The 9103-nt window shown below is 37.6% G+C and overlaps 1 non-coding gene across 1 annotated transcript; it reads right to left on the bottom strand.

Annotated features, from left to right (window-relative positions):
- Nucleotides 1-8349: 8349 nt before the first annotated feature.
- On the bottom strand, nucleotides 8350-8457 carry LOC148564952 (small nucleolar RNA R71). Its single transcript, XR_015885249.1, has one exon. It is a non-coding gene; the product is annotated as a small nucleolar RNA R71 (small nucleolar RNA).
- Between the last annotated feature and the right edge of the window lie 646 nt (nucleotides 8458-9103).

The following is a 9103-nucleotide window of genomic DNA, read 5'->3' as shown; positions in this document are numbered from 1 at the left end:
ACTAAGAACTTTTCTCTCCTTTTTCGCTTGATGATTTTCGGCCACAATGAGCAAATGAGGCAGCCTTGGAGGTCTTGGGGGTGTAAGGTGAGTTGTGATTGGTTGGCTTGAAGGTGGGTTAAAATAATATTAAAATATCTCTAGTGTATAACTACTAAAACTAGGTGTATCGGAACACTTGTAAAAACATCTCTAAAAATTATTTTTCTGAGCTACTAGCATATATGACACTAGTAACATATTTATTATGAGAATAGAACATATATGATGAAGCCTTAGCATTGCTAAAGTCATCAAAGAGTGCTGGTGCTAAGCTGCATTAGTAAACTGTAAACCTGGTTAAACCAATTTCCTATTTTTAACTAAAACACACCAGGTAACCTTATAATATCATTCAAGCATCTTCTAATACTAATATAATGATAATATTATACTATTATCTCTTTTCTCTCATGAATCGAGTCCGGTTCATCAAACTGAGACTATTTACGAAAATAGAATCAAAACTCCTAACCGATACGGTTCAAAAACTAGGTTCTTCGTGATTGCATTATCGAGCTTGCCTCCGAAAAGGTTCTAGCTTAAAGATGACATAATGACAATGAGGATTGATATGATTGATGATATAGAAGACGTGTTCCCTTTACTGATCTTCCGGAGGATTCTGTGCCTTTAGAAAAGATCTCGCGTACTCGAAAATCAGGGTTGTTACAGTTGTAACATGTCACCTTGCTGAGATCTTTCCTTTGTTTCCTAGAGCTGCTTCCCTTGCTTCTCTCCTTGAACTTCACCATTTTCCTGAATTTTTTGGCAAACAACACAAACTCATTTTCAGAGGAATTATCACTGGATTCATCATCCAGGGGGTTAGTAACAGATGTAAAAGCAATTCCTTTCTTTTTTGAATCCTTTTTCAAATAAGTGTTTTCAAAAGCAAGTAGGTTTCCTCTCAAGTCATTATATGTCATGGAATCTAGACCACTACTCTCAGATATGATTAAAGCTTTTGTTTCCCACTCTTTTGTAAGACATCTTAGAACTCTCCTCACAAGCACAGAATCAGGATACGTTATTCCCATAGCATCCAAGCCAACAATGATGATGTTGAATCTTTCAAACATTCCATCTATTGATTCTCCTTCCTTCATTGAGAACATTTCATATTCTCTATTCAACATGTCTATCCTTGTCTTCTTTACTATGGTGGATCCTTCATGAGTGATTTGAAGTTTGTCCCAGATTTCCTTTGCCGTTGTGCATCGTGATACCCGTCGGTACTCCTCAAAGCTGATAGCACAGTTGAGCAAGTTGATAGCCTTGGCATTGAGCTCCACCTTCTTTCTGTCTTCTTCGGTCCAGCTGGCTTCTGGTTTGAGTGAGATCACTCCTTCAGCACTTGTAGTGGTTGGAAACTGAGGACCCTCAAGGATGATCTTCCATAGTCTGTAATCTACTACTTGCACAAAAATCTTCATTCTCTCCTTCCAATAGGTGTAGTTTTTCCCATTGAAAAGAGGAGGTATATTGCTTGACTGTCCTTCTGTCAGATTATAGGACACCAGAGTTGAGCCACTGTTCTCTGCCATCTGGATCTTTTTTCCAAGCTGCAAAGCTTGATCTCTTTGAGACCAAGCTCTGATACCAATTGATGGTTTACAGTGGCTAAGAGAAGGGGGGTTGAATCTTAGCCCCTTTTTCACTTAATAACTTTTGCTGGTCTTTAAAACAACTTCTGAAGACTTTTTGATTTTTGTCTCGTACCTAGCCACGAGACTTTTTCTTTTGTCTCGTCACCCGGCACGAGATATTTTCAGTTTTATCTCCTGGGTAGCAGAAAAAGAAATGGAGTAGAAGAGAGAGAAATTTACACCAAGATATATCCTGGTTTAGCTGCAAGGTGCAAGGCAGCCTACATCCAGTCTCCATCACAACAATGATGGAATTTCACTACAATCATTCTTGATTACAAACATCAATTCTCCCTAGGAACTACCCTTCCTATCCGGGACAAGTCAAGAATCTAATCCCCAATCCTGAACTTGACTTGGTCACAGCCAAGCTTTCAACTGCTAAGTGCTAACCCAACTTGCAAGGGGATTCCCATATAATCATGAAACACAACACAGATGTACAAAGGAACTCTAAGGACATCTATGGCTTTTTCTTTTAATTTTTCATTCTCTGCCTTTTTCTGCTCTATGGCTTTTTCTTACAAACCTCACTGTTTGCCTTTTTCCATAAGACTCAAGACAGACAAAATTAAACAAAAAAATTACAAAATGAGAAACATTGAAGGAGAAGAACTTCTATTAGCTTAGGTAGCTATGAGAACTCTGTGCCTTGCACTCTCACTCGTTGCTTCAAGCCCTAGCTGTTCACCCTTATATATAGGGAGAAGCCTCCACGGTTGAAACCAAACAAACCAAGCTAATCTTTTTCTTCTTCATGCAAACCGGTTCGGCCAGAGTGAGAGAAGAGATAACCAAATATAAAACCCAACATGCAATTACCTCTAGTCCTTCCTTGGTCACTAATCTTCATCAATCCGAGCCCTCCATCTTGCCTTGTTCTCCAAGACGGATTCCTAGCCCTTGATGAGTTATGATGATGACAACTTCATCTGCTCCAAGTTCTGCCTCCTCCATCACGTAGCCACTGTAGCTAACTCCTGTGGTGGTTGAGCAAAATCAGAGACAAGCCATCCCTCCAAGGATCTTCCTCTAGTGACCGAAATCTTCTTCATTCATTTTTGGTATGGAAAAGCTGTGATTTCTTCACCAAATCTTACCATAAGAGATGAGAATCTCAGCCACAACATACTTTATGTTTTCTTTTTCTTGCCATCATTATAATGGTCTTGTTGCTTGCATCTTCATCTCTTCGGTAGCTAGCTTTAGCTTCCATGCTTTCTCTGTTGAAATGACTGAAAGAAAAGAAAAAGTAGAGAGAAGAAAGAAAATATTTAATGGATTTGAGCAATAATCAATGTAACAAAGAGAGAGAATAAAAGTGAATTCAAGTTTCCCAATTGCCTTTGCTGAGTAGCGTGTAGAGTTATTAAAGCAATCAAATCAATTTCTCTCTCTCACATTTATATTTCCAATGTTAGCAAATTAAATTTTAAAATCCATTGAGAGAAAGGGTAGTGTCCGCGGAAACATGCAGCAAAGTATCAAAGAAATTGGGTTTCATCATATATTAAAAGAACAAGTTAATCATAGTGCCTAATTCCCTTTTAATTTTGGACCAGCCACCTTATTGGGCTTCAAATCTGTTTTACTGGCCCAACTAGAAAATCATTGTTCCAGCCACAATAAACATTGTATCAATGTTGAAAATATTTTAATGGGCTTGTTTTATTTTCTTTTCTTTTCGGCCCAAACAAAAACCTGCATAGCAAAAATTATTTTAATTAGCATATATGAATTAATAATTTTGCAAATAATCACATTAATAATGTTTGATCATCACTAATTTAAATTAGAGTTTTCCAAACTCATCAACCATTACTTCAAAATTGTGTGCAGAAGATTAGTGATCCCGGAAGTTAACTTCAATCTAAAAGAAGACGAATACCTAGAGATCCAAGAGCAGATTCGAAACAGGGGCTGGGAAGTCCTGGCTAATCCCAAGATACATATTGGAAGAAACATGATCCAGGAATTCTATGCAAATCTGTGGATGACGGATAAGAAAAGATTAGAGGGAACTGCTTTTTACTCCTTTCGGACTATGGTCAGAGGGAAGATTATTTACCTCCACTTTAACAAAGTCAGAGAAGTTCTCAAGCTTCCTCACCTACAAGATGATCCAGAGTCCTTTAATAGGAGAATGGCCAAAGATAAAAGGCTAAATCAAGTTCTAGAGGACATATGCCTCCCTGGAACCAAGTGAATTACTAATACAAAAGGTGTTCCAAACTAGCTAAAGAGAGGAGATCTCAAACCAATTGCTAGAGGTTGGCTGGATTTCATTGGGCGTTCTATACTCCCAACCAGCAACCACTCTAAAGTCACTATCAAGAGAGCAGTGATGATTCATTGTATAATGCTGGAGAAAGACGTAGAGATTCATCAGCTGATCCCTGGTAAAATTTACATATCTGCAAACAAGAAATCCACTGATGCCAAATTGGCTTACCCAAGCTTGATTAGTCTGTTATGTAAAGATGCGGGGGTAAAGATGGGTGTGGATGAATATATCCCAGTTGAACGTCCAATCACCAAAAAGGTGATGGATGGAACTCAAGTTCAAGACAACCCCATCAAAAGGAGGGCGCATGAGCTCCTCCCAGAAATTCCTCAATTTGAATTCTGGGCCCGCTTAGAAGCTTCTGTCACCAAGCTGAAAGAAGCTATGGATCAACTCAAAGAAGAGCAACAAAATCAAAATAGCATGCTCTGCAAACTGCTCAATGATGAGCGGATAATTTATACGCTTTTTGGCATTATTTTTAGTATATTTTTAGTATATTTTAGTTAGTTTTTATTATATTTTTATTAGTTTTTAAATAAAAATCACATTTCTGGACTTTACTATGAGTTTGTGTGTTTTTCTATGATTTCAGGTATTTTCTGGCTGAAATTGAGGGACCTGAGCAAAAATCTGATTCAGAGGCTGAAAAAGGACTGCAGATGCTGTTGGATTCTGACCTCTCTGCACTCGAAGTGGATTTTCTGGATCTACAGAGGCTCAATTGGTGCGCTCTCAATTGCGTTGGAAAGTAGACATCCTGGGCTTTCCGGCAATATATAATAGTCCATACTTTGCCTAAGATTTGATGGCCCAAACCAGCGTTCAAAATCAGCATAGAAATTTTGGCGTCAAAACGCCAGAACTGGCATAAGAGCAGGAGTTAAACGCCCAAACTAGCACAAAAGCTGGCATTTAACTCCAAGAAAAGTCTCTACACATGGAAGCTTTAATGCTCAGCCCAAGCACACACCAAGTAGGCCCGGAAGAAGATTTCTGCATTAATTACCTATTTCTGTAACCCTAGGCTACTAGTTTTCTATAAATAGGACCTTTTGCTATTGTATTTTCATCTTTTAATCATGTTTTGATGATTGAACCCTCTTTGGGGGGGGGGGGGGGCTAGCCATTCGGCCATGCCTGAACCTTGTTCTTATGTATTTTTAATGGTGGAGTTTCTACACACCATAGATTAAGGTGTGGAGCTCTGCTGTTCTTCATGAATTAATACAATTACTATTGTTCTTCTATTCAATTCATGCCTACTTCTCTATGATATTCATTCGTTCTTCAACTTGATGAATGTGATAATCCGTGACACTCATCATTATTCTCACCTATAAACATGTGCCTGACAACCACCTCTGTTCTACTAGCAATGGCTTGAATGCGTATCTCTTGGGTTTCTAATCTAAGATTGGAACCTTCGTGGTATAGGCTAGAATTATTGGCGGTCATTCTTGAGATCTGGAAAGTCTAAACCTTGTCTGTGTTATTCCAAGTAGGATATGGGAAGGGATGATTGTAACGAGATTCAAACTCACGATTGTTGGGCGTGTAACAGACGCAAAAGGATCAATGGATCCTATTCCAACTTGATCGAGAACCGACAGATGATTAGCCGTGCGGTGACAGCGCATTTGGAACATTTTCACTGAGAGGACGGGAAGTAGCCATTGATAACGGTGATGCCCAACATAAAGCTTGCCATGGAAGGGAGTATGAATGATTGGATGAAGGCAATACGAAAGCAAAGGTTCAAGAGGAACAAAGCATCTTCATACGCTTATCTGAAATTCCTACCAATGAATTACATAAGTATCTCTATCTTTATTCTATTTTATATTTATCCATCTTTTAATTATCAATTCTCTATAAATATTTGAATCTGCCTGACTGAGATTTACAAGATGACCATAGCTTGCTTCAAGTCGACAGTCTCCGTGGGATAGACCCTTACTCACGTAAGGTATTACTTGGACGACCCAGTGCACTTGCTGGTTAGTTGTGCGGAATTGTGACAAAGTGTGATTCACGTTTGAGAGCTCCAAGTCTTTGGCGCCATTGTTGATGATCACAATTTTGTGCACCAAGTTTTTGGCACCGTTGCCGGGGATTGTTCGAGTTTGGACAACTGACGGTTCATCTTGTTGCTTAGATTAGGTAATTTTACTTTTTATTTTTGAAAAAATTTTTAAAAATACAAAAATTTTCTATTTTGTTCTTCAGAGTTTTTAAGAATGAATTCTAGAGTTTCATGATGATCTGTTGAAGTCTGGCTGGCTGTGAAGCCATGTCTAATCTTATTGGACCGAGGTTTCAACTTATCATCACAAGAGCTTGTTGATTTCTATCAATTTTGCTGTTGTGAGCAATGATCTGCTAAAGCTTGGTTGGCCATTGGCCATGTCTAGTGTTTTAGACCGGAGCTTCCACTGAAAGCTTGGCTGGCTAGTAAGCCATGTCTAATTCCTGGACCGGGGTTTTAGACTAACATTGCAATGATTCTTGGAATTCTCATTAAAAATTTGGAATCCCTTTATTTTCTTTTCCATATAATTTTCAAAAAATAACAAAAAAATTTATAAAATATAAAAAAAAAAATATTTTATGTTTCTTGTTTGAGTCTAGTGTCTAATTTTAAGTTTGGTGTAAATTGCATGTCTTTATTCTTATTGCATTTTTTTGAATATATGCATTATGTTCTTCATTGATCTTCAAGTTTATTCTTGATGATTTCAGTGCTCTGATCTTTAAATTCTCTTGTTTTGTGTCTTTTGTTATTTCTCACATGAATTTTTAAATTGTTATAGTCCTTAGTATACAGACTTCTAAGTTTGGTGTCTTGCATGCATTGTTTATTTGATCATAGTTGCATTTTGATTGTTTCTCATCATTCAAAAAAAATTCAAAAAATTTTTTCAAGTCAATAACACAGAGAATTGAAGATTCAGAACATTCAGCAGAGGGATTACACAGAAAAAGCTGAACGCCCAGTGAAGAAGGAAAATTGGCGTTTAAATGCCAGCCAGGGTACCTGGCTGGGCGTTAAACATCCAAAAAGGTATCTTTTTGGGCATTAAATGCCAGAACGGATGCCATTCTGGGTGTTTAACGCCAGGAGGACACTAGAGGGAAGATTTTGTTTTTAATTCAAATCTTTTTCAAGTTTTCATGATTTTTCAAAATCAATTTTTTTTTCAAATCATATCTTTTCAATCATATCCTTTCAAAATCAATTTATTTTTAATTTTTTTATTTATTACTATTTTCGAAAATCCTTGCTACAATTAGTGATTTAATTCAAAATTTTCAAGTTGTTACTTGCCTATTAAGAAAGGATCAAAGGTTTTAATTCTAGAATCATATCTTCTAATTTCTTGTTAGTCAAGTAATCAAGTTTAATTTTAAAACTTTCTCTTTTTAATTTGATTTTCAATCATATCTTCTCAATCATATCTTTTCAATCACATCTTTTTCAAAATTAATTTTCAATCATATCTTTTTAATTTCTAATTTCAAAATCTTTTCCAAAAATCACTTAATTTCTTTCCCAATCTTAGTTTTCGAAAATTATTTACCAAATTTTCAAAATTCTTTTAATTATTTCAAAATCTTTTACTTTAATTTCGAAAATTCTTCCCCTCTTCTCACACCCTTCTATTTAAGGACTAACACTCCTCCTCAATGTGCAATTCAAATTCTATCTCCCTTGATAAGTTCGAATTCTCTCTTCTCTACCTCCTCCTTCTATTCTTCTTTTCCTCTGACACCTCAAGGAATCTCTATACTGTGACAAAGAGGATTCCATATTTTCTTCTTCTCTCTTTTCATATGAGCAGGAACAAGGACAAGGGCATTCTTGTTGAAGCTGATCCTGAACCTGAAAGGACCTTGAAGAGAAAGCTAAGAGAAGCTAAAGTATAACTCTCTATAGAGGACCTAACAGAACTTTTCAAACAAGAAGAAGCCATGGCAGCCGAAAACAACAACAATGCCAACAATGCAAGGAAGGTGCTTGGTGAATTTACTACACCTACTCCTGACTTCTATGGGAGAAGCATCTCAATCCCTGCCATTAGAGCAAAGAACTTTGAGCTTAAGCCTCAATTAGTTTCTCTGATGCAACAGAATTGCAAGTTTCATGGACTTCCATTGGAAGATCCTCATCAGTTCTTAGCTGAATTCTTGCAAGTTTGTGACACTGTCAAGACCAATGGGGTTGATCCCGAGGTCTACAAGCTTATGCTTTTTCCCTTTGCTGTAAGAGACAGAGCTAGAACATGGTTGGATTCACAACCTAAAGAAAGCCTGAACTCTTGGGAAAAGCTAGTCAATGCCTTCTTGGCAAATTTCTTTCCACCTCAAGAATTGAGCAAGCTTAGAGTGGAAGTCCAAACCTTCAGACAGAAGGAAGGTGAATCCCTCTATGAAGCCTGAGAAAGATACAAGCAATTGATCAGAAGGTGTCCTTCTAACATGCTTTCAGAATGGAGCATCATAGGTATTTTCTATGATGGTCTATCTGAACTGTCCAAGATGTCATTGGACAGCTCTGCTGGAGGATCTCTTCATCTGAAGAAGACGCCTGCAGAAGCTCAGGAACTCATTGAAATGGTTGCAAATAACCAATTCATGTACACCTCTGAAAGAACAAGTCAATATGATTTCTCAGAGTCTGTCTGGAATGCAAGCAGCAACAGGCAGTACCAAAGAAGCTTCATCTGAAGAAGCTTATGATCCTAAGAACCCAGCAATGAAAGAGGTGAATTACATGGGAGAACCCTATGGAAACACCTATAATCCTTCATGGAGAAATCATCCAAACCTCTCATGGAAGGATCAACAAAGGCCTCAACAAGGCTTCAACAACAATAACGGTGGAAGAAATATGTTTAGCAATATCCCTTTAAACCAAAAGGCAAGGGTAAAATAAAAAGGATCCAAGGCTTTGAGCATCAGTGGATAGGAGGGCCCACAGGAATAAAATCCTGGCCTAAGCGGCTAAACCAAGCTGTCCCTAACCATGTGCTTGTGGCGTGAAGGTGTCAAGTGAAAACTTGAGACTGAGTGGTTAAAGTCGTGGTCTAAAAGCAAAAAGAGTGTGCTTAGGAGCTCTGGACAGCTCTAA

The sequence above is a fragment of the Arachis ipaensis genome, chromosome B5, assembly GCF_059453495.1.
Source record: "Arachis ipaensis isolate K30076 ecotype BB chromosome B5, ASM5945349v1, whole genome shotgun sequence".
Taxonomy (NCBI): Eukaryota; Viridiplantae; Streptophyta; class Magnoliopsida; order Fabales; family Fabaceae; genus Arachis; species Arachis ipaensis.
This window is presented reverse-complemented; position numbering and strand designations above follow the sequence as displayed.